Source organism: Molossus molossus, unplaced genomic scaffold, assembly GCF_014108415.1.
Source record: "Molossus molossus isolate mMolMol1 unplaced genomic scaffold, mMolMol1.p scaffold_m16_p_9, whole genome shotgun sequence".
Classification (NCBI taxonomy): Eukaryota; Metazoa; Chordata; class Mammalia; order Chiroptera; family Molossidae; genus Molossus; species Molossus molossus.
The window spans coordinates 86,338,780-86,364,523 of record NW_023425403.1 but is presented as its reverse complement, the minus strand read 5'-3'; the positions used below and the strand labels follow the sequence as shown (position 1 = coordinate 86,364,523).

At 39.9% G+C, this 25,744-nt stretch overlaps 1 protein-coding gene across 3 annotated transcripts in view; it reads left to right on the top strand.

Moving 5' to 3' along the window:
* ELF1 (E74 like ETS transcription factor 1) overlaps positions 1 to 25,744 on the top strand; it is a 121,760-nt gene that overhangs the window by 2,574 nt on the left and 93,442 nt on the right. Inside the window, exon 1 of one of the 3 annotated variants that reach the window (XM_036250175.1) lies at positions 25,200 to 25,329. The exons of 1 other annotated variant lie outside the window; for it this stretch is intronic. The gene's annotated coding sequence lies outside the window, so the exon portion shown is untranslated. Of the gene's footprint in view, positions 1 to 25,199; positions 25,330 to 25,744 lie in introns of those variants that run through there. One more of the 3 variants, XM_036250171.1, reaches the window with a different exon arrangement.

Here is a 25,744-nt window from a genome sequence, read left to right as displayed (position 1 = left end):
AACTAATTAAATGGCAAGGATTTACCCAGATAGTCTCTTTAATATTTACTACTATTCATTGTAATTACAAGATATGTAAAAGTTCAACAAGTGTTTGAATAGATGGACACTTGTATTTAAAGAAATACAAGGTATTAAAAAAATGAAGATGGCATTTTAAAATCCAAAGCCTTACTGTGGTCTCTGAGGTCTAAGATTATCTGGCCTCTGCTTACCTACCCAACTTCATCTCCTACCTTCTCTGTCTCTGCATTATACTTCAGCCACACCAGCTTCCTTTTTCTTCCTCGAACTTGCCAGACTTGTTCTTTTCTCGGTTTTATATCTTGCTGTTTCCATTGCCTGGAATATTGTACCTCCAGCTCTTCACATTTAGGTCAACATTATCTTCTCAGACAGGCATTTTCTGACCATCTTAGCTAGAGACTCCCTTTTGTTTTTTTTTCCCCTCACCCGAGGACATTTTTCCATTTTTTGTTCAGATAGAGTGGGAGGGAGAGAGTGGAAGGGGGGGGGCATCATCGTGAAGGGGACACATTGACTGGCTGCCACCCGCAGGACCAACCAGGGCCAGGGTCAAACTGCAACCGAGGTACACGCCCTTAACGGGAACCGAACCTGGGTCTCTCTGGACCGCAGGCCAACGCTCTAACCACTTAGCAAAACTGGTCAGGGCTGTCCTGGTTACTTTCTACTTAGCTTACCCTGTGTTATTTTCTCTTTTTTCTTATTTTATGTATTGGGAATGACGTTGGTTAATAAGATTATATAGGCTTCAAGTATACATTTCTATGATACATGATTGGTGTATTGCATTGTGTGCTCGCCAGCCAAAGTCAGATCATCTTCTGTCACCATATATTTGACCCCCTCCTTTTTCTTATTATCTAAAGGTTACGTGTTTATTGTTTTTCTGTTTATGTGTCTTATTCCACTGGAATATATGTTTCATGAGGTAAGTATAGTGAGATCATTCTTATTCTGTAAGATTCAAACAATAGAGATGTTGGAACCCTCACACATTGCTGGTGAAAATGTAAAATGGTGCAGTTACTTTGGAAAAGAGTTTGGCAGTTCCTTCAAAATATTAAACATTGAGTTACAATATAACCCAGAAATTCCACTCCTAGAGATACACCCAAGAAAAATTAAAACATAACCACATAAAAACGTGTACACAAATGTTAATAGCAGCATTAGTCATAAGCAGAAAATGGAAACAACCGAAATGTTCATGTGGTATAGGTATACAATCGGATGTTATTTGGCAATAAAACTGAATGAAGTACTAATACCACATCATGGATCAACCTCAAGAATGGTATGTTAAGTGAAAGAAGCCAAGCTAAAAAGACCACATCTTGTGTGATAACATTTATATAACATTTCCAGAATAGGTAAATCTGTAGAGAAAGAGGATAGATTTTGATTACCTAGGATTTGGGGGTGAGAGGCCATAATAGGAGGATGAGAAATGACTGCTAATGTAGGGATAAGGTTTCTTTTTAGGGTGATTAAAATGTCCTAAAATTAGATGTGATGATGGCTGCACAATTCTGTAAATATACTAAAAAACATTTTTATTCTCTTTGAGTAGATTAACTTTATTCTGGTATGTACTATATCTCAATAAAACTGTTAGAAAAGATTGAAACAATAAAAAGCATTTAGAATATTTGTCTCTATATTTTGCATTTATCATTTGGATAGTAAATATTTAAAAAGAATTATGGAATAATTTAACACTGCACCTCTAGCTCCTACACAGTCCAGTAATGTAGCAAGGTCTCCAAAGTATGTGGATTTGGGTGAAGGGAATAAGGAAGGGCCTCTGGCTTTGAAGTTAGGTTAGACTTTTGCTGGTGGATATAATATGTTGGGAAGTGAGATGGGAGCAGAGGCATATTAACAATTGATAGCATAGCACATTTTGGCTGAACTGAGGGGAAACGTAATATAGGAATTGGAAATAAGGCTGCAAAAATTAATTAGGGTCTATAGCAGACAATGTTAGTGCTGGCAGACCTCCTGTTGTGTCTTTTTGTTATCCCACAACCCCTAGTGTTCTTCCAGTGGCCCATACTTGGGAAGCAGATTGCTGGAAATGTCTGAGGACTTGTGTCCCTTCCCCTAATAGTTCTCAGCCCAAGATTGTTAAGTCGGGAGTATAACTCTGGAGCAGGGACTTTGACTTGTCCCCTTGGTATCATAAGCACTTGGAGCAGTGCTTGGCACTCTGTGAGTATTTGAAAAATATTTGAATGAATGAAAACCAGGAAGTTGCAAGGTCTACTCAAAGTGAAGTTTATTTTACAAGCCCCCTTAACTCTTGCAGAGCATTCAGATAGATTTTGGAAGGTTCTTGTTATGCAGGTCCTTGAATTTAGGAATAAGGAATTCACTTAGCTAGGAGAAGGGATTTCTAGTAATATGATAAGTATTTTAATGAAATTGTTTTGGTAGTAGTGTGCAGGATGAATTGAAAGACAGAAAGATTGTGTCTGTGATGTTCACTCCAATCTTCCTTTTCATGTTCTTGCTCTCTCCTTGGGTTAGGCCTTGACCAAGGTCAGGTTCTCCTGGAGTACAGTAATAATCTAACAGCTCTCCTTGCCTGTAATCACTTCCTAAATAAGGTAGTTGCAGCAAAATAGAAAGGATCAAAGGAGGTACATTTAAGAAAAAATTTAAGATGTCAGGAAGTAAACACTCCTAAAAGAAATAAGAAAGTAATGAAGCATTTTTTTTTAAAAGACAGGCAATTTTCATTTCTTGGGTTGGTCAGACAGTAGATTTTTATTGCCCACCTGTGTGTATATATGTGTACGTGTGGTGTTTTTGAACACTATAATTATACATTCAATCTAGAGACAAAGTTAAGACTGTGAGACTGCCACCCTGTGGACAATGTAACTTAGAACTAAAAGCCTCAAAATTATAACAAAATTTCATTCATTTGAAATTCACTATTTTAGAATTGTTTATGATTGTTCAACATTGGTATATGTAGTTATGCTCATTAAGTACAAAGTTGAAATTAGTTTGTTTTCTGAGGCTTTTAAAGAATTTAGAATACAATCAATAGCTTACAAAGTTACAAAGAAATTCAAGAGCGCTTTTTAGATGCATGCTTCTTTTCTCCAGTAATTTCATATCAAAGGTTTATTTTCTATATTGATTTGTGTAAGAGAGAGAGATCCATTTGTTACTCCACTTATTTATGCATTCATTGGTTGCTGCTTCTATGTGCCCTGGCCAGTGATGGAACCTGCAACTTTAGCGTATCTGGACGATACTCTAACCAACTGAGTTATTACCTAGCCAGAACTCAGAGTTGGTTTTTTTAATTTTAATTTTTTATCCTCACCCAATGACATTTTTGTATTTTTCCTCAGATAGCGCAGGAGGGAGAGAGGGAGGAAAAGAGAGTGACACACCGGCTGGTTGCCACCCACACGACCCCAACAGGGGCCGGGGATGAACTGCAACCTAGGTGTGTGCCCTTAGCGGGAACTGAACCCGGAACTCTCTGGTCCACTGGTAGATGCTCTAACCGCTGAACCAGACCAGCCAGGGCTTTTTTTTTTTTTTTAAATCGATTTTAGAGAGGGAGGAAGGGAGGGGGGGAGAGAGAGAGAGAGAGATCAATGAGAGAGAACATGGATCGGCTGCTTCCTGCGTGACCCCCACTGGGGATTGGGCCCATAACCTGGGCATGTGCCCTGACTGGGATCATACCAGTGACCTTCTGGTGCATGGGTTGATGTTCAACCACTGAGCCACACTGGCCAGGCAAAGAGTTTGTTTTTTAAAACATTGTGGCATGTAGGCCTGTTGTAAAATGGTCTTTTTTTCCCATTATATTGTATTATTTTGTTCTATTTCATAATATATATGGTATTGTCCTTGAGAGTTACATTTCTTGAGAAATATGTGAAAACGCCCCTAATCTTTTTTTTTTTGGTCAAATTCCCATTTTTTGTGAAGTTGGATTTTATTGTTAGAAATTCTCCATGCTTTGATAAGTTGCCTTAATTGTAATTATGCAAACAATTTGGATTTCATTACATGCTATTTAGTTAGAAGGCCAGTCTGCTCACAAATTAAACTGGTAAAGTAGCTTGAATCAAAATGAAATGGTGATTATGAAAGACTTATTTGCTCTCTGCAACTCAGGAAATGGTTCCTTCTTGAACTCTACAAAATTGTCCCAACAGATGAGCTGTGTTTACAGCCTAATGTCATTAAGTGGCTTGCACATTAGTATTCCCTGAGGTGTCAGGAGGGTTGGGGTTTTAGCGCTTGAAATTTGTGTTACTAGTTAGGCAGAAATGGGCTGCTGCAGCATTCTGATGTCAGCAATTGTACATTCTTTCTGATTGTGATATCCAGGCTGAGGAAGAGAATGGATGAGTATCCACTGAACTCCTAGCCCCTAAGTAACCTGATATTTTACCTTAGGGACCTTACATTTTGGTAATGGAGAGATTTTTCAAATATAATGTTAATTATTTAAAATATTTAAATATTTGAGTTGTTCTCCAAAGTGCAGCATGACAAACATAACATACTTTAAATGTTAAGTTTATTTGCCCTTTTCATAGTCAGTGTATGGAATTGTGGGTGGCTTTTATAAATTAATTTTGCTACGTTATATGTTATATTCTGCAGTTGATGTATGCTATGTAACTTTAAGCAAAGTAGACTATGAATCGTGAAAATGCAAATGTTTAGGCCCATAAGATTTGCAACATAAAAAACAGTATTATTGCCCTGGCCGGTTTGGCTCAGCGGTTAGAGCGTCGGCCTGCGGTACAGAGAGACCCAGGTTTGGTTCCCGCTAAGGGCATGTACCTCGGTTGCAGTTTGTCCCCGGCCCTGGTTGGTCGTGCAGGTGGCAGCCACTCGATGTGCCCCTTCACGTCGATGTTTCTCTCTCTCTCTCTTCCCCTCTCTCCCTCCCGCTCTATCTGAACAAAAAAATGGAAAAATGTCCTCGGGTGAGGTTAAAAAAAAAAAAAAAGTATTATTTAGGTATTGTATAAGGAAAATAACTTTCAAAATACTTCATGGTCTATTTGCTTTTTTCCTAAATATTGGAACCAGGAGCCAATAAAGTTAGAGATATATTTGTTTTCTCACCTCCTTTAATGGTTTCATTATAATATTGTTTTTACATCTGTAAATGATATTGAACTTACAAATAAATTTTTAGTTTAATATAATATTTAGCCTGTACTTAAACTTTTTTATCACATGGTATCTACCTTTTGTGCTAGAAAGGTGACAGGATTAATGGTAGTTAGCATTCCCTTTTACTTTTTTTTTTATCCACACCCGAGGACATTTTTCCAATTTTTTTCAGATAGAGTGGAGGCAAGGAGGGAGGGAGGGAGGGAGAGAGAGAGAGAGAGAGAGAGAGAGAGAGAGAAACATCAACGTGAGAGAGACACATCGCCTGGTTGCCACCCACCTGACTCCAACAGGGGTGGGGACAAACTGCAACTGAGGCAGTTACCCTTAGTGGGAACTGAACCTGGGACTCTCTGGTCCACAGGCTGACGCTCTAACCGCTGAGCCAAATCGGCCAGGGCCAAGAGAGTCCTTCTAAATAGTAGTTTACTATTTTAGTTGAGTTAAAGTTTCTTTAGGGCCCGGGCCGGTTTGGCTCAGCGGTTAGAGCGTCGGCCTATGGTCTAGAGAGACCCGCGCTTGGTTCCTGCTAAGGGCATGTATCACGGTTGCAGTTTGTCCCCAGCCCTGGTTGGGTTGTGTGGGTGGCAGCCACTCAATGTGTCCCTTTCACATTGATGTTTCTCTCTCTCTCTCTCCCTCCTATTCTATCTGAACAAAAAATGGAAAAATGTCCTCAGGTGAGGATTTAATAGAAAACAAAAAGTTTCTTTTGGATTCACAATACCATGAGCAGGATACATTTCTGATTTAGGATGTATGTGAAGCTTTTTATCTGTTTCAAGATTTAATTAATTCAAACTTTCCAGGTCATATGGAATTGGTTTTAACCCAGCTATTCTAATATGTTTATCACTAATACCTCCTTATTCGAAGGGGACACAGATGACCCATTAGCTGGGAAGGATGGGGCTCTGCCACTCAGTCATTCAGTGAATAGGGCAGGCACTGACCCAGTTGCAAGAGCTTAAGAATCACAAAGGAAGAATATGATGGGAAGGCATTGACCACAGGCAGTCCCAGCACATGGGCAAGGGTAGAGCTGAGGGGAAATATTCTGATGTAAGACATACATAGGTTTAATTAATTCAAAACTATAAGCATGCACTTGGCATCAGGGAATTTCAGACATGAGTGGAAATGCCTTTTCTTTATTTGTTCTGTCTTGTTTTTTATGTTTTTCCTTTTTGCCATTACACACTAATCACAACTTTATTGTCCCTTAAAATCCTGCTTTGAAAGACTTTCTTCTTTTTTTATTTTCAGTACTTTCTTGAATATCTTTTGTTAGTTTATGGAGCATATTTTATTTATTTATTTATTTTTTGGTACGTGCCCCTAGCGGGAACCGAACGTGGGACTATTTGATCCACAGGCTGATGCTCCAACTGCTGAGCCAAACTGGCCAGGGCTATGGAGCATATTTTTAAATGGTTATTTTCACCATGTGTTTGTAGGAAAAATAAAGCACATGAAGTTTGTATAAAAGCAAATCTGTCACTTGACATTCATTAGGATGGCTACTATTAAAAACAGAAAATAGCCCTGGCTGGTTTGCTTCCGAAGTTAGAGTGTCAACCACGGACTGAAGGGTCTCAGGTTCATTTCCCGGCCAAGAGCATGTACCTGGGTTATAGACTCGATCCCCAGGCCTGGCTGGGGTTGTGTGGGAGGCAACCATTCGACTTGTCTCTCTCTCATCAATGTTTCTCTCTCCTTCCCTCCCTCCCTCCTACTCTATACAAGCAAACAAACAAAACCTTGAAAATAACAAATGATGTCAGGGATGTGGAGAAATTGGGGCCCTTGTGTGCTGTTCATGAAAATGTAAATGTTTTAGCTACTATGGAAAACAGTACGGCAGTTCCTCAAAAAACTAGAGATAGTAATAGAATCCAACAATTCTATTTGTGGCTCTGTAACCACAGAACCGGCTCAGAATGGTCCTATCCTGTTTGAAGACCAGGACATAACAGAACTTGAACACCAGAACCCTTTCAAAAGCTGAGGGTCCATTATTCAGGAAGATCCGGTATTGATGCCTCTTTATCATATATGGCCAGGTTCCAAGGTCCTTCAATTAAAATTGCTCCACCTGCCCTGGCCGGTTTGGCTCAGCGGTTAGAGCGTCGGCCTGCGGTCCGGAGAGACCCAGGTTCGGTTCCCGCTAAGGGCATGTACTTCGGTTGCAGTTTGTCCCCGGCCCTGGTTGGTCGTGCAGGTGGCAGCCACTCGATGTGTCCCTTCACATCGATGTTTCTCTCTCTCTCTCTCTCTTCCTCTCTCTCCCTCCCACTCTATCTGTACAAAAAATGGAAAAATATCCTCGGGTGAGGATTAAAATAAATAAATAAATACATAAATAAATAAATAAATAAATAAATAAATAAATAAAATTGCTCCACCAGATTTGGTCAAGATGGTGGTACAGGTAAATGCGATACTTATATCCTCCCACAATCACACCAAAATTACAACTAAACTACAGAACAGCCGTCATTCAGAACCACTTGAAATCTGGCTAAATGCAAGTCCTGCAACTAGGGAATTAAGAAGCCACATCGAGACTGGTAGGAAGGGCAGACACAGGGAATGGGCTGGTCCTACAACCACATGTGGCAGATAAAACTCAGGAGGCATATCACAGCTGCAGAAGTCTCCTCTAAGGAGTGGAGGTTCTAGCCTCACACCAGGTCTTCCAACCAAGGGTTCCAGTGCTAGTAAGAGAAGTCCCCATAAGTTCTGGCTGTAAAAACCAACAGGGATTGAGACTGAGGGAGAGGGAGCGCTGCTGGTGTCCCAGACAGTTCCTCTTAAAGGGCCTGTGTACAGAGTTACTTAGACTCACTCTGAACTCCAGTGCTGGGGCAGCAGCTTGAATGGAACCAGAGACATATGGGGAGGAACTGAATTGTCTGGCATCAGGGAAAGAGTGGGCCAGAGGCAGGGGTCTTTCTCCCAGACAAAAATGCTGGCAGAGGCCATTGTTCCTTGGCCTGCATTTCTCAGGAGGGTGCAGAACCAAAGCACCCAGGGGAGAGCTTCAGACCATATCAAAGCAACCATCTCCAGCAGCAACACACTTGAAGGGCAGACTCAGGGTACCAGAAATTGCTGAAGTAAGCCCAGCTCTGTGGGGTAGGCCCCTGCACATCTGATTCTTCATTGTGGTTGGTGGTCATGGCCATTCCTTGCAGGTGATTGTCCTGGGAGTAAATTCCTCCTATTGATGTGCCAACAGCATCAAGGCTCAACTACAACAGGAGAGTGTACACAGTCCACTTGGGGGTTATACCTGGAATGCCCAATTTGTTTGATCAAGGGGACTGTACCATTGGACCCTACAGAACACCTACTGCATTAGGCCATTCTACCAAGCCTAGGATAGTTAGCAGCTCTGCCTAGCATGTGGAAACAAACACATGGAAGCTGCCAAAACGAGGAGACAAAGAAACGTGTCCCAAATGAAAGAACAGACCTAAATTGCAATAAAATAAACAAAACGGACACAAGCAATCTACCAGATGCAAAGTTCAAAGCACTGGTTATAAGGATGCTCAGTGAAGTTAGGGGAAGAATAAATGAACTTAGTAAGAACTTTAACAAAGAGCTAGGAAACGTAAAAACAGAGATAGAAAACATAAGAAAGATTCAGTAATGAATACACTAACTGAAAGGAAGGATAGATTACAAGGAATCAACAGTAGAGTAGATGAAACTGAGAATCAAATCAGCGATTTGGAATATACGGAAGCAAAAAACACCCAATCAGAACAGCAAAAAGAAAAAAGAATTCCCCAAAATGAGGATAATGTAAGACGCTTCTGGGACAACTTCAGTTGTACCAACATTTGCATCATGGAGTGTTGGAAGAAGGAGAAGAGAGAGAGCAAGAAACTGAAAACCTGTTTGAATAAAATGACAGAAAACATCCCTAACTTGGTAAAGGAAATAGCTATATAAGTCTAGGAAGCACAGAGAGTCCTAAATAAGGTGAACCCAAAGAGACCCACACCAAGACACATCATAATTAAAATGCAAAAGGTTAAAGACAGAAAATCTTTTTTTTTTTTTTTAATAGGTTTTTATTGAGTTTTTAGAGAGAGAGAGGAAGGGAGAGAGAGATCGGAACATCGAAGCGAGAGAGAAACATTGATAGGATGCCTCTTGCATGACCCCTACTGGGGATCAAGCCCACAGCCCAGGCATGTGCTCTGACTGGAAATTGAACTGGGACCTCTCTATCCATGGGACGTTGCTCAATCCACTGAGCCACACTGGCTGGGCTAGACAGAGAATCTTAAAAGCAGCAAGAAGAAAGCAGTTACTTACCTGCAGGGGAGCTCCCATAAGACTGTCAGCTGATTTCTCTACAGAAAGTTTAGTGGTCAGAAGGGATTGGCAAGAAATATTCAAAGTGATGAAAAGCAAGGATCTACAACCAAGATTACTGTACCCAGCAATGCTATCATTTAGAATTGAAGGACATATGAAGAGCTTCCCAGACAAGAAAGAGCTAAAGGAGTTCATCAACACCAAACCAGTATTATATGAAATGGTAAAGGCTCTTCTTTAAGAATAAGAAGAATCTGCCCTGGCCGGTTTGGCTCAGCAGTTAGAGTGTCAGCCTATGGTCCAGAGAGACCGCGGTTCGGTTCCCACTAAGGGCGTATACCTCAGTTGCAGTTTGTCCCTGGCCTTGGTTGGGCATGTGGGTGGCAGCCACTCCATGTGTGTCTTTCACGTTGAAGTTTCTCTCTCTCTTCCTCTCTCTCCTTCCCACTCTATCTGAAAAAAAAAAAAAAAGGAAAAATGTCCTCAGGTGAGGATGGAAAAAAAAAAGTTACTAAAAAAGAAGAAGAAGAATCTGTAATACTTTCAACAACAATAATAAAAGAAAGAATAATTTAAAAAGATAAAAAATATGAGTATCTATCCATAATTGAATCTAAAAAAATGAACAAACAAGCAGAACAGAAACAGAGTCAGTGATACAAAGAACGTTTTGATGGTTGCCAGAGTAGAGGGAGTTTGGAAGAATGGGTAAAAAAAGGTGAAGGGAATTAAAAGTACATATTGGTTGTTACAGAATATTCATGAGGATGTATACAGCCTAGGGAATATAGTCAATAATATTTTAATAACAGTTGTCAGATGGGTTCTAGATTCATCAGTATGACCCCTTAGTAAGTTATGTAATGTCTAATCATTGGGGTGTACACCTGATCCAAATAAATTAACATGCCAACTATAATTGAAAAATTAAAAAAAATGATTAGAAAATAAAAACCTACATAGCAAGATAAAAATGGTCAGTGAAGACACATTTAAGATTGGCAGGGGAAGCAAAAAAAAAAAAAAAGAAAAAGAAAAAAGAACTTGCCCCACCAGCACTTTCGCATACCTGTTCTCCTTAACCCCTTAAAAACCCTTGGCCTGGTCTAGCAAGCAAGTTGGTTTTGAGGTACCACCTCTCTCAGCTTGGTTGGTGTCTTCTAAATCAGCAAACCTTTCCTTACTCCTAACTCTGATGTTTTGAGCCTTGACCTTTCAAAGCATTGGGCACACAGACTTTGGTTCTGTCTTAAAGAGATACTTGTACACCCATGTTCATAGCAGCATCGTTTACACTAACTGAAAAAAGGTGTAGAAGTAACAAGAATGTTCATCAATGGACAAATGGATAAACAAAATGTGGTAAATGCTTATGGTGTAATATTTTTTTAGCCTTAAAAAGAAAGGAAATTCTGCCCTGGCTGATTTGACTCATCAGTTAGAGCATCAGCCCTTGAACCAAAGGGTGAAGGGTTCGATTCTGGTCAAGGGCGCATACCTGGGTTGCAGGTTCAATCCCCAGCCCTGGTCAGGGTTCTGCAGGAGACAATCAATTGATGTGTCTCTCTCCCATTAATCTCTCTCTCTCCCTACCTCCCTTCCACTCTGCCTTAAAAAAAAATCAATGGAAAAATATCCTCCAGTGAGGACAACTAATAATAATAATAATAATAAATAATAAAGGAAGGTAATTCTGACGCATGCTACAACATTGAGGATATTACACTAAGTGAAATAATCCAGTCACAAAATGACTAATACTGCATCATTCCACTTATATATGGTTCGTAGGGTAGCCAGAATCGTACAGACAGAAGTAGAATGGTGATTGGCAGAGGTTTTAGGGAGGGGGAAATTAGTTGCTTAATGGGTATAGAGTTTCAGTTTTGCAAAATGAAGAGTTCTGGAGATTAGTTGCATATGAATGTACTAATTACCACTGAACTATAAACTTAGAAATGGTCAAAATGGTAAATTTTATGTTATCACAATTTAGAAAGCCATGTATGAATTTGTATTTGAATATGCAAATCGTAAGAGTGTAAAAGCATCTGTAATGAGATTGGAGTTACTAATTTGTTCAATATTCAGGTATTAGGTTCTGGGGATATAAAAATGAAAAAAGCAAACAAGATCATCATGAAGCTTATAGTTTAGTAGGAGATACAGTCTTTGAACAAATAAAGTATGTTCGAATGTTATATCCTAACAGAGTAGGAGGAAAAGGCTATACTGAAAAGTTTTCCTTAAGGGATGACATTTAAATATTAGAAATTTGAAGGATGAATAAGCACTGGTGAGGAGAAAGGGGCTTGGGAAGGAAGGGGAGGCTGAGGGAATAGCATTTTTCAAATGCTTCAAAGCAGGAAAGAAATTATGGGTATACTTTGGGAAATGAAAGAAGACCCTGAGAACTGTAATAATGTAAAACGTGATATGGGAGATGAGGATGGCAAGTGTCATCATACAAGGCATCGTAGAACATGTTAAGGATTTTGAATTTTATCTTAAGGAGAGTGGGCAGACATTGATAGATTTTAAGCTAGGGAATATGGAAGTGGAATGGAGTGGAATTAAGGAGAAAAATTATGTATCTTTTTGTACAATATGGCCTTTATAAACACCTACTTAATCTGGTGTTTTAATGTCAGGGGGAAAAATGATTCGATTCAGTTTATTCAGATGATATATTGGTTGTTGTTGTGGCCTGTAATTGTGGTAAAATGTTCTTAAAGGGTGAATTTTAATTTAATTTTATCAATTATTTTTGTTACAGATATTTCTCCTTTTTCCCTCATTGACACCCTCCTCCTGATTCCCTTTCCCCTACAGCATTATTGTCTATGTCCATTGATAATGCATATATGCATATAAGTTCTTTGGTTTATTTCTTCCCTCCACTCCACCCACCTCCTCTGAGGTTTGTCAGTCTGAACCCTACTTCCATGTTTCTGGGTCTATTTTGTTCATCCGCTTATTTTGTTTATTATATTCCACAAATAAGTGAGATTATGTAATATTTGTCTTTCTCTGATTGGCTTATTTCACTTAGTATAATACTTTCCAGGTCCCTCCTTGTTGCATATCGTCTCAAAGGATAAGAGATCTTTCTTTCTTATAGCTGCATAGTATTCCACTGTGTATATGTATTACAGCTTTTTTATTCACTCATCTATTGATGGACAGATACTTGGGCTGTTTCCAGATCTTAGCGATTATAAATAGTGCTGCTATGAACATGGGGGTACATATATTCTTTCTGATTGGTGTTTCAGGCTCCTTAGGGTATAGTCCTAGAAGTGGGATCACTAGGTCAAATGGAAGTTCAATTTTTAATTTTTTGAGGTAACACCATATTGTTTTCCAGAGTGGCTGCACCAGTCTGCATTTTTACCAGCAGTGTATTAGAGTCTTAAAGGGTGGATTTAAGGGACTTGTCTAGGGTGATTGAGAAGAGGTGATTTTTCACTTTTATAATCTGACTTTGTAGTTGAAATCCTAGAAATGGATGGGTTTGCCCAGGGAGAGTGTGGAGTGAGAAGAGGGCTTTCAACTGAACCTTTAGGACCTCCAGTGATAAGTGGTGAAGTAGAGTGGAAAAGACCAAGGAAAAGTGGTCCAGAATTGGTGGAAACCAGGAGAGAACAATTATTAGGTTTAACTAAACAAGTTCTGAATTGTTCATTGGGTTTAGCCCTGTGTGTTCATTGGCCTTAGTTAGAACAGACTTAGTGTCATAATAGGGGCAGGATTAGATCAGATTAGATAAGAATGAATCAAAGAATGAGTAGGAAATGGAGAAGTGGAGTATAGACAAATCTTTGAGGAAGATTGGCTGTGAAGGGAGAGAGAAAGAATAGTGGATGGGGTTCAGAGAGTATGTGACAGTTGGGATGTCAAATCGTGGAGTTTTTTTTTTTGTTTTGTTTTTTTATCCTCACCTGAGGACATTTTTGCTTTTATCTTCAGATAGAGCAGGAGGGAGAGAAGGGAGAAAGAGAGAGAAACATCGACGCGAGAGAGACACGTTGAGTGGTCACCACCCACACAACCCCAACCGGGGCCGGGGACAAGCTGCAACTGAGGTACGTGCCCTTAGCGGAACCAAACCCGGGACTCTCTGGTCCATGGGCCAACGCTCTAACTGCTGAGCCAAACCGGCCAGGGCTGTTTGTTTGTTTTTTTTAAGGAGAAGCTTGGATATAAAAATATTTTCTTTAGATCTATGAAATATTTGAAAAATATATTACACACCTTGCTCATTCTCTAAATAGGATGTACTGAATATAAATATGACCTTCCCACTGACTTAATGTAGATATGGTATTCTGGGACTGTGTACACCAGGTGTAATTAGGCCTATTGAAGTACAAAGGTCTGATTGCCACTATATTAAACTTCTTGGTCATCTCAGCAGTAAAAACCAGAGATTCCAGGGTCCACTTAAAGACCTATGAAATTTGGCCCTGGCCAGTTTGGCTCAGCGGTTAGAGCGTCGGCCTGCGGTTTGGAGAGACCGGGTTCGGTTGCCGCTAAGGGCACGTACTTCGGTTGCCGTTTGTCTCCGGCCCTGGTTGGTCGTGCGGGTGGCAGCCACTCGATGTGTCCCTTCACCGTCAATGTTTCTCACTCTCTCTCCCTTCCTCTCTCTCCCTCCCACTCTATCTGTACAAAAAATGGAAACATATCCTCGGGTGAGGATAAAAAAAAAAATAAAATAAAAAATAAATAAATAAATAAAAAATAAAAACATTTCTTTAAAAAAAAAAGACCTACGAAATTTGAATCTTAGGTGTAAGACTCAGGAGTGTGTGTGTGCACTGAGTGAGTGTCTTTAGATGATTATCATGCATCTGTTCTGTAGACTGACTTTAGAGAATTGATGCCCCAAGAATGTTCTACTTTGAAGTCTTATGATTGCTTATTTATTTTTCCATCCTCACCCGAGGATATTTTTTCATTTTTGTTCATATAGAGTGGGAAGGAGAGAGAGAAACATCGATGTGTAAGGGACACATTGAATGGCTGCCTCCCACACGACCCCAACTGGGGCCGGGGATGAATTGCAACCAAGGTACCTGCCCTTGACTGGAATCGAACCCATGACTCAGTGGTCCGCGGGCCAATGCTGTAACTACTGAGCCAAACTGGCCAGGGCTGAATGCTTTTTTATTTTTTTCTATCCTCACCCGAGGACATTTTTCCATTTTTTGTTCAGGTAGAGTGGGAGGGAGAGAGAGGAACAGAGAGAGAAACATTGACGGTGAAAGGGACACATCGAGTGGCTGCCACCCGCATGACCAACCAGTGCTGGGGATAAACTGCAACTGAGGTACGTGCCCTTAGTGGTAACCGAACCCGGGTCACTCTGGCCCGTAGGCCGACGCTCTAACCCCTGAGCCAAACCAGCCAGGGCCTGAATGCTTCTTAGTAGCTCTGTCATGATGTATGTCAAGCACTTAGCAAAGAAAAAATTTTAAAAACATTTAAAAATTTAGTCTTTCTGTATAATTGGGGTAGTGATAAAGGTTTTTGTTTTTCAGGATGAAACTAGCTTGATCCTTTCTCTTGATTATAAATGTGATACATCTTCTCTAGTAGCATTTATTTATTTTTTATTAAATAAATTTTTTTTTCTTTATTGATTTTAGAGAGAGAGGAAGGGAGAGGGAGAGAGAGATAAAAACATGTTTTTACTTTAAACATTTTATTCAACTTAAAACAATTGGAAGTTCATTGGTCAGTCTTTTTTTTTTTTTAATTTTTTTAAATTCTCACCCGAGGATATTTTTTTATCTTCAGATAGAGTGGGAGGGAGAGAAAGAGAAACATTGATGTGAGAGGGACACATCGACTGGTTGCCTTCTGCACGACCCTTACCAGGGCCGGGGATTGGTCAGTGTTTTGATGAAGAGGCCAAGTTGGTTTTCTTTGAGAATGAGCCCACTGTTCAGCTGCATATTGGATTGTCTTTCTTACACAATATGTTGCTAAGATTTATCGTTTTTTTTTTTTAATCCTCACCCAAGGACATTTTTTTGTTCAGATAGAGTGGGAGGGAGAGAGAGAGAGAAACATTGATGTGAAAGGGACACATTGAGTGGCTGCCACCCTCAGGACCCAACCAGGGCCGGGAAAAACTGCAACTGAGGTACGTGCCCTTAGCGGGAACCGAACCCGGGTCTCTGGACCACAGGTCGACGCTCTAACCGCCAAGCCAAACCAGCCAGTGCAAGATTTATAGTTTTCTTTCTTAAGTCGAGCAAGAACTTTATTTTTTGTAAAGCATTTGCTGAGTTTCAACAGTTGTATTTGCCTCTGTCAGCTTTTAATGAATAAGTCATAATTTTTGAGCAACTACATGTATTACCTGTATTATTTTTCATGATTCTGTAGGTTGGCTGGGTAATTCTTTAGATAAGAGCTGGCTCAGCTGGGGCTAGACACATAATCCAGGGTGGCTTCACTCACAGCCTCTCTGTGTGGCTCTCATACTCTAGTGGTGTCAGAAGGATCCCAGCAGCAAGACAGGGTAAGCTGTTGTGTACCTATACTTTGCAAGCCTCTACTTGTGTTTTGTTTGTTTCTAATTCATTGACCAAAGCAAATCACTTGGCAAATTCCATATTTAAGGGATGGAGAAGTAGATTTGGCCTCTTGATGAGAGAAAAGGCAAAGTCATTTCATACAGAGAAGTATTAACAAATTATTAGCTATTACTGCAGTAGTGTACCACAGGAAGTAAAAGCTCTAGCTACCTGGATATCTAACAGAATAGCTTCCCAGGAAGTGAGAACAAACTGTGCAGAGACCTAGGCGGGGAAGAATGCTTGCCATATTCAGGAGATAGCAGGCCTGCAGGAGGTAGCAAGGAAAGGTCAGTGTGAATAGAAGAGAGGCAACAAATAGGAAGTAGTATGAGGTACAATCATAGAGGCTAGGAACAGGGTAAGTTCTTGCAATCCTTGTAAGAAATTATGAAGACTTTTATTTTTGTGTGAAGAGGAGCTATAGGAGGATTTTAAAGTGGGAGGGTGATAAGATCTGATTTACTTTCTTGAATAGATTACTTCCGGCTGCTGCTTTGATAATAGATTGTAGGAAGAGACGAGTAGAAGCAGGAAGGCTACTTAGACAACTGCAGTGATGCAAGTAAGAGATGAGAAGTGGCTTGGAGCATAATATAACAAAGATGTTGAGTGGTTATAGGGTTCTGTTTATGTTCTGAAGATTGAACCAACAGGATTTCCTGAAAGATTGGATATGGTATATGATAGAGGGTCAAGAGCTAAGGTTTTTGGTCTAAGCAACTGTTGGTATAAGCAACTGAAGTATTGAATCACTACTAAGATGACTGGAGAAAACTGGGTAGAGTAGGTTTTGGAGGAAAGATCAGGAATTCAGGTTTGGATATGTTAAGTTTGAGAAATCTATCAGACATTTGAATGAAGTTGTCAAGTTGGATAGAGGAATCTGGAGTTCAGGAGCAAGACTTGGAGATAGAAATTTGAGAAAATTAAAATACTTAGAGCATTGTATATGTCCAAGAAGTACTTCCTAAAACGATTGTAAATATTAAATACTTTTAAGTTTTAAAGTTTCATTTGTACCAATGATACAGTTTTAAGTATGGAAGAAGAGAATCAGAGCAGTTTAACTATAGCTAACATGTATCCTTTGTGATGACCGTAAAATAGTTCAGAGAAGTCATTAATTGTTCTATCTAAACATAAATAAAATATCTAAACTTCTAATAAAAGGAGCTATTACTTCTAATTAGGGAAGTTCATTGATAGTAGTCTGTTAAAGCCAGGAAGGAACAGAAGACCAAAAGTTGAAGGAAAGGGCCACATTTAGATAATTAGTTCTAATGTAATGGAGTTTTTCTTCATTCTCTCCTTCTCTGTCTGCCTGCATTTGTGTATGTGTGCCTGTGTCTATCTCTTTTTCTGCCTTTCTGCCTCTAATTTTATTCATACTCTGTTAACACAATGAGATGTTCAGGTATAAACACTGAGGTAATCCAGAAGCTGCACTCTCTTAACAAATGCAGAGTTTTCCTGCTGTGGGATTGATCCCCAAACAGGGCTGCCAGAACCAGCCTAACCTGCCTATTCATAGATTTTAGACTATTTAGGAAAGTAAGAGAGGGGCCTTGCTTTGTGTAACTTATTCATAAATGACCTGATAATGGTTTGGCTGATGTAGAAGAGAAAAAAACAATAGCAGGTTTATCATTGAGCCAATACAGTCGGCCCTCGTTTATTGCAGTTAATCAGTTCCAGACTCTACCGCAGTAAATGAATTTTCTCGAAGTAGAATTCTTTATTTATATACAGTTGTCCCTCGCCACTTCGCCCTTCGACTTTTGCGGCTTTACTCTATTGCGGTTTTGTCGAATACTATACTATATTTGAAAAAACTGTGATAGAGTGAAGCCGTGAAAGTCGGAGCGCGAGGGACAACTATTTAGTTGAAATTCCGAATGTTTCATTCAGCAAATACTTGTTAAACAATCATTTGTAGACCAGGAACACTTGTCAGGTGGAAATAAATGACCGGTGAGACATGTAAATAAGTGATAGATAAAATACTGTATTCTTCATCAGATATTCCAGCAGAGTAGAATGGAGGAGTTGTGAATGAAATCAATTCACTTTTAGGTCCCCCAAACTTATCAGAGTGCTTTGCACACTGTAGAAGTATGAATGGATAAACTATACGATTCATGCATCTGTTAGATCATTTACAAAATACTGTGGGGGGACAAAGAAGATAGATACCAGTTCTTCCTTTTGTTTATTTATTTATTTTATATATTTTTATTGATTTTTCTTAGAGAGGAGGGAGACAGAGAGAAACATCGATGTGAAAATCATCAGTCAGCTGCCTTCTGCACGCCCCCAGTGGAGATCGAGCCTGCAACCCCCTGACCGGGAGTCAAATCTGTGACTTCTTGGTACATGGGATAGCACTCAGTCTACTGAGCCACAAACCAGCGAGGCCGATTCTTCGTTTTAATGTTGGAGGACAGAAAGACTTTGCACGCAAAATGAGTGGGGAAGGCCAGCAAATGTGGAGTGAGAAAGTGTGACATGCTCTGAAACTAACGGGAAGTTCAGCAAAGCTGGATTGTGGGCTCTGTGTTGGAAGTTAGAATGGCTACAAGTGAGGCTTTAATTAGGTGGACCAAAGTCAAGATCCAGCTTATATTGGAATTTATTCTGTGGGGGCTGGTATGCTATGGAAGGTTTAAACAAAAAGGAGTACGGCTGGTGTGGCTCAGTGGTTGAGTGTCAACCCATGCACAAAGAGGTCGCTGGTTCGATTCCCGGTCAGTACACGTGCCCAGGTTGTGGGCCCCATCCCCAGTGAGGGGCATGCAGGAGGTGGCCAATCGATGTTCTCTCTCATCGATGTTTCTGTCTCTTTCACCCTCTCAGTTCCTCTCTAAAATCAATAAAGGAAAAAAAAATTTAGAAAAGGAATATTAAGAGGTAGAATGTGTGAAAAATTTCTTTAAAGAAAGACATTCTTTTTTTTTTTCCTCACTCGAGGACATTTTTGCATTTATCCTCAGATAGAGCAGGAGGGATAGAGGGAGGAAGAGAGAGAGAGAAACATTGATGTGAGAGAGACACATTGAGTGGCTGCCACCCACACAACCCCTACTGGGGCCAGGGACAAACTGCAACCGAGGTACGTGCCCTTAGCAGGAACTGAACCTGAGACTTTCCCGTCTGCGGGCCGACCTCTAACCGCTGAGCAAAACCGGCCAGGGCAAAAGGTACCATTCTTAAATTGAGAAATCAAATGCTGATAGAACTTTTAAAGTCATAAACATATACATTGGAATAAGCATGTCTGGTAAGTCATACAATTTATCATCGAGCCTGTTTTTTCCCTTTCAGATAACATATATCATCTTAGTGTAGGTGTAAAATACACTAGGTAATCCAACTTAGACTAAGGTAATCAAAATATGCAGGATGACATTGGTTTGCTTTGTGAAATGACTGTAAGCTTCTAAAAGATTCTGGCACTTAATTTTTAAAATATTTTTTTATTTTTTATTTTATTTTATTTTTTAGAGAGAGAGGAAGGGAGAGGGAGATAGAGAGATTGATTGGCTGCCTCCTGCACTCTTTCTACTGGGGATCGGTCCACAACCAGGCATGTGCCCTGACTGGGAATCGAACCAGGACCTCTCAGTGCATGGGATGATGCTCAGTCCACTGAGTCACACCAGCTGGGCTGGCACTTAATTTTTTAAAAACTTATTTCAAAATGATTTTAGATTTACAGAAGAATTACATAAATACCCAGAAAGTCTCTGTATATTCTTCATCCAGCTTGCACAGATATTAATATCTTACATAAGCACAATTCATGATAGAAACTAAGAAATTAACATTGGTACAATACTATTACCTTTATTAGGATTTTCATAGTTTTTCTACTAATGTCCCTTTTTTGTTACAGGATCATCTAGGATATATTGCATTGCATTTAGTTGTTATCTCCTTAATCCTCTCAAATCTGTGGTGGTTCTTTGTCTTTTTTGACCTTGACACTTTGAAGAATACTGGTCAGGTATTTTGTTGAATGTCCCTCAATATAGTTTTGTTTATTTATTTATTTATTTATTTTCTTTACTGACTTTTTTAGGGAGAGAGAGAGAGAGAAACATCTATGAGAGAGAACATTGATTGACCACCTCCTGCATGCCCCCCACTGGGGATTGGGCCCACAACCTGGACATGTGCCCTGACCAGGAATTGAACCGGCAACCTCTTGGTGCATGGGTCGACGCTCAATCACTGGGCCTCACTGGCTAGGCTGATTTTGTCTGTTTTTTCTTCACTATTTACTGGAGTAATGGGTTTGGGAGGTATTGAAATTTTCTGAACTGTTTTATTTTTTAAATGATAATAAAATAAAATTGACCCTTTTTTGGGAGAGGTATATAATTCTGTGAATTTTAACACATATAAATTTGTGTAGCCACCACCATAATCAGAATATAGAACAATTTTATCACCCCCCTCCCCCCCAAAGTCCCTGGTGTTCTCCCTTTACAGCCACATTCTCCCTCTTGTTCATAGCCCTACAACCACTGATCAGTTTTCCTGCTGCATTTCTTGGTATGCCTTTTCTGCCTTCTTCACCTCTTCTACCTCATCTCCCTTACCTCTAAATACTGGAGTGTCCCAAGAGTCAGTCTGTCATTGTTATCTTTTATATCTGTAACTTCAATATCATATATATGTTAATGATTTCCACGCTGGGCTCAGGACTTTGTCTTCGACTCCAATTGGAGAATACATCCAGATCTCCATTACAGTTTTGTCTCTTCAAGAATGTTGTATAAATGGAATCATATAGTATGTAATCTTTTGACACTGGTTTCTTTCACTCAACATAATGCTTTTGAGCATCATCCAAGTTGTGTTTATCAACAGTTCATTCATTTTATTGTTGAATATGGATGTACTAACAGTATGTTTGTTTATCTCCCCCATTTTGATAAGAATCTGAGAACACATTATGTTGGTACTATAATAAGCAATTTAAGTGAATTTTTTTGTGTGAAGTAAGAATTATCATTATTCCTTTTACAGAAGTTAAAACAGAGGCTTAGAGTTCTAGGTTATACAATTGGTTAAAAGTGGACTTGGGACTCAACCCTGGATCACCCACTCTAAAACCAATTGGACTTTATACACATGAACTGATTTTTTTTAAAGTCAGGTTTATTGAGATATAGTTTATATAGTAGAATTTTCTCTAGTTAAGTGTACAGTTCAATGTTTTTTTGACAACATAAAGATCATATAACTGTCAACTGATGGTCATTGGTACCAATTCAATGCCACTAGGATTCCCCAATTGGGGATGCAGTGAAGAAGGAAGCTTTATTCAGGGCAAAATAGCTTAATTGTGATACAGCACAGCTGTGAAAACAGGAAGGCTATGAGGCAGCCCTGGGGCCAGGCCTCTCTCCAACTAGATAGCTCTTCTCTGCTCCTTGATGGTCTTCTCTGCTAGGTGCTAATCTGTTCCACTCTGCTCTGGTCTGCTTTGTTTTGTGTCAGTTTGCTCTAGCCTGTGCTGGTCTGCTCTGCTCCATTGAGACATATTTGGTGTTTCAGCTCAGCCAGGGAAACTCAGTCTTTAGGCTTTGGTGGGGAGGAAAAGTGCACTACTCTCAAAGTGGGGCTGCTGCTCCTGCTGGTGGTTCTGGTGCTGCTGCTTTATATAGACAGAAGTCCCTGCCCCAGGTACTTGATTGGTCTGCCTTCATGCAGGAATTGAGGACCCCAAATCCCTGCAGTTTGATTGGTCCAAAAGGCAATTTCCTAATTGGTCAGAGTAGAGCTCCTCTGATTGGTTGTTGAAGATGTTGATGGGTAATATAAGGGCTGTCTTAGGTGACAGAAACACAGTGCAGGCAGGCAGTTCAGTACAGAAGCAGGTAGTTCAGTTCATGCTTTTCTCTGAAGCACAGTTTGTGTGAGAGGCCCCTGTGTAGAAATGGCTGCTAGGTTCTGGGTTTTTTTTAATCCTCACCGAAGGATATTTTCTCAACTATCTTCAAATAGAGTGGGAGGGGGGGAGAGAGAGAGACACACACACACACACAGAAACATCGATGTGAGAGGGACACATCGAGTGGTTGCCTCCTACACAACCCCAACGAGAGCCAGGGACAAACCGCAGCCGAGGTGCGTGCCCTTGGCCAGAATCAAACCCGATACTCTTTGGTTTCCAGGACGTCGATCTAACTGCTTAGCTAAACAGGCCAGGGCTAGACTCTGTTTTTTGTTGTTGTTGTTATTCTTACCCGAGGATATTTTTCCTTTTTTTTTTTTTAAAGATAGAGTGGGAGTTAGGGAGGGAAGGAGAGAGAGAGAAACATCAATGTGAAAGAGACACATCAATTGGCTGTCTCCCACATGACCCTGACCAGGCTGAGGTTTGAATCTGCAACCTAGGTACGTGCCCTTGACCAGTGTTCGAACCTGTGATCCTTCTTTCTGCCAGCCAGTGCTCTAACCGTTGAGCCAAACCAACCAGGGCTAGGCTCTGTTTTTTTTTTTATCCTCACCCGAGGACGTTTTTTCCTTTTTTTTTTTTTTTTTTTATTATCCTCACCCGAGGATATTTTTCCATTTTTTTGTACAGATAGAGTGGGAGGGAAAGGGGGGGGGGGAGAGAGAGAGAGAGAGAGACACATCGATGTGAAAGGGACACAACAAGTGGCTGCCACTCGCATGACCCAACCAGGGCCGGGGACAAACCGCAACCAAGGTACGTGCCCTTAGTTGGAACTGAACCCGGGTCTCTCTGGACTGCAGGCCAACACTCTAATCGCTGATAGGTTCTGTTTTTAAAAATTTGAGTATTATTATAATAATGCTAACTTCAGAGCTCTTAACTGTATGGTGATATACTTAGGGAGAATGTAGAATGTGTTGATTTTATGAAGGCTAACTTCATATCTCAGTACTTTTTACATTATATTTATTTATAGTTTTATAGGTTTTTAAAATTTTATTCTCTCATTATCAGCTTTGCCACTTGTTTTGACATCATTCATTCTCTATTCCCTCTTTCACTCCTTATAATTTCTAATTAGCTAAAAGAGAATCAAATTACTAGGCTTATATAGATAAAGTCTAAACTAAGTTTCCGCTTTGGGAAATGACTTGGATTTTCCGGTGAACATTTCCTGTGACTACTCAGGACCTTTTTCTTGGCGTTTGGATACAGCTGAATTAAACTAAATATGACATTTGACAATAGAAAAAGTGGTATGTTTTTCTTTTTAGCATAATTTTAGTAATAATTTGTTTAACACCCTGGCTGGTTTGGCTCAGCGGTTAGCGTCAGCCTGCGCAGTCCAGAGAGACCCGGGTTTGGTTCCTACTAAGGGCATGTACCTTGGTTGCAGTTTGTCCTCGGCCCTGGTTGGGTTGTGTGGGTAGCAACCACTTGATTTGTTCCTTTCACATCGATGTTTCTCTCTCTCTCTCTCTCCCTCCCAGTCTCTCTGAACAAAAAGTGAAAAAATGTCCTCGGGTGAGGATAAAAAATAATAATAATAATTTGTTTAACCAGGGGGATTCTTTTAATAAAAAGATAAACACATCAAGGAATATTCAGTGGAATGGAATAAATGGGCAGCAACACGGTTCATTGTCATTAAGTTTTGTAGCAGTGTGCAAAGTTCCTGTCTAAGTCAGTGACAGCTTGTTCTCTCACCTATGCCTCTAGTAAGGCAGAATAATCACTTCCAGCTAATTAATTAAAGGGAGAACACTTTGCCAAATACCACTTACTTTTTGTAAAATATTAGGATGAAGGCTAGGTAGTGACTTGCAATTCATCATTTAAAGCGCTTTTGGAAAGCATTAGCTTTCAAGCCATTTTGATCAATTTAAGCTCTTAGAATAAATTAATAAATATTCACCCAGGGGGCAGGGTAAGTAGTTGTAGTAATGTTTCAGCTGCTTGGGTACCTTGTCAGATGTACAATGACTTGGAGAGCAAAATTTTCACTGGCCTGAGGGTGTCTAGCCTGGCACCCTCAGGCTAGACATGCATGGTACAGCAGGACTATAGCAGGGTGGTTGGCACATGGTATTCTTTTTTTTTTTTTTTTTTTTTTTTATCCTCACCCGAGGATATTTTTCCGTTTTTTATACAGATAGAGTGGGAGGGAGAGGGAGGAACAGAGAGAGAGAGAGAAACATCGACGTGAAGAGACACATCGAGTGGCTGCCACCCACACGACCAACCAGGGCCGGGGACAAACTTGCAACCGAAGTACGTGCCCTTAGCGGGAACCGAACCCGGGTCTCTCCGGACCGCAGGCCGACGCTCTAACCGCTGAGCCAAACTGGCCAGGGCGGCACATGGTATTCTTTTATTTGTGGGAAATGTTTAAAAGGTACACTTGAGCTGTTTCTTAGAAGTAGTAGAGTTGTGAACCATGACTGTATTGACAATTGTTTAAAATAGGGTTATATCAAGCTTGCAGTTCTATTTAAAATCATTTTGTTATATTGAACTTCAGTTCCTTTCTAATCCTGAATTTGGTATATTTTTTAGTATAAATCAAATTAATTTCCATTTATTTTTCCACTGAACTTTGGATTTTCTAGTGGGCATTATCTGTTTAGTGAACTTATAAATCTGCGTCTGATATTGCAGTTTGCTAGCTTTTCCAGATTACATAGTAATATACCCTTTCATATAAGGGTTAATGAGTAGCCAGGTTAAAGTCACCAGTTCATTGTTACATTAAAAGCCAGAAAGTTTGCTATCTCTCTTGTATGCTTCCCCCCCCCCCATAGTTTTATTTACTCAATATATTAAAATTACTTTTAAAAACTGACACTTTCTTTTCTAAAACAACATAAGATTTTAAAAGTCTGCCTCCTTGTAGATTCTGGTTGTATTTTATTGTTAATTTTAAATTATGATGATTAACCTGGGCTGAGTAATGGTTTAATCAAGGTAGATCTTGCTCCTTGGCTCTACCTTGCTCCTTTTTCTATACCTCTCCCCCGTTTTTACCTGTAGATTTGCATGTTTGACCTAGCAGAATAATTGGGTCCACAGCAACATGGGCGTGCCTCCCTTAGAAACACTTAGTTTCATGTATGACTCATAAGCTGAAGCACAGACACCACTTCCCCAATCTACAGGAGCCATTTTAACAGCATAAAACTTGCCGGTTGCTTTTTATTTTCAAGCCCAAAGGACAGTATCTAAAGATAATGAGAATATCTGAAGGTAACGTTGTGATTTGGGGTGTTTACTTCTGGCTGTTTCCTGAGCTGGTAAACAGAGGGTGGTTTTTACCTGTCGAAGAACATGGCTGAGTGTGTTCTTTAACTCTCTGAAAAAATGTAGTCAGTCACATGCCTGACTACACTTAACTACTAGGGGGAAACAAAGCATTCAAATTCTGGAAAGTGTTAGGTCTTCTTGGTAAAGCATTCTTTATGCTTTGTGTGATTTTTTTTTTCCTGTGTGACTTGAGAATAAAGGAGATTTTTCTTTCTTTTTTATATCACAAAGCAAACTAGGTCAAATTTTAATTTTAAAAAACTTAATTGTATTTTGAGGTTAGCCAGAAGTTATAGTTAAATAAACTGTATTATTCATGTGTGATATGGATGTTAAGAAAAAATTTTAGGAGCAATGG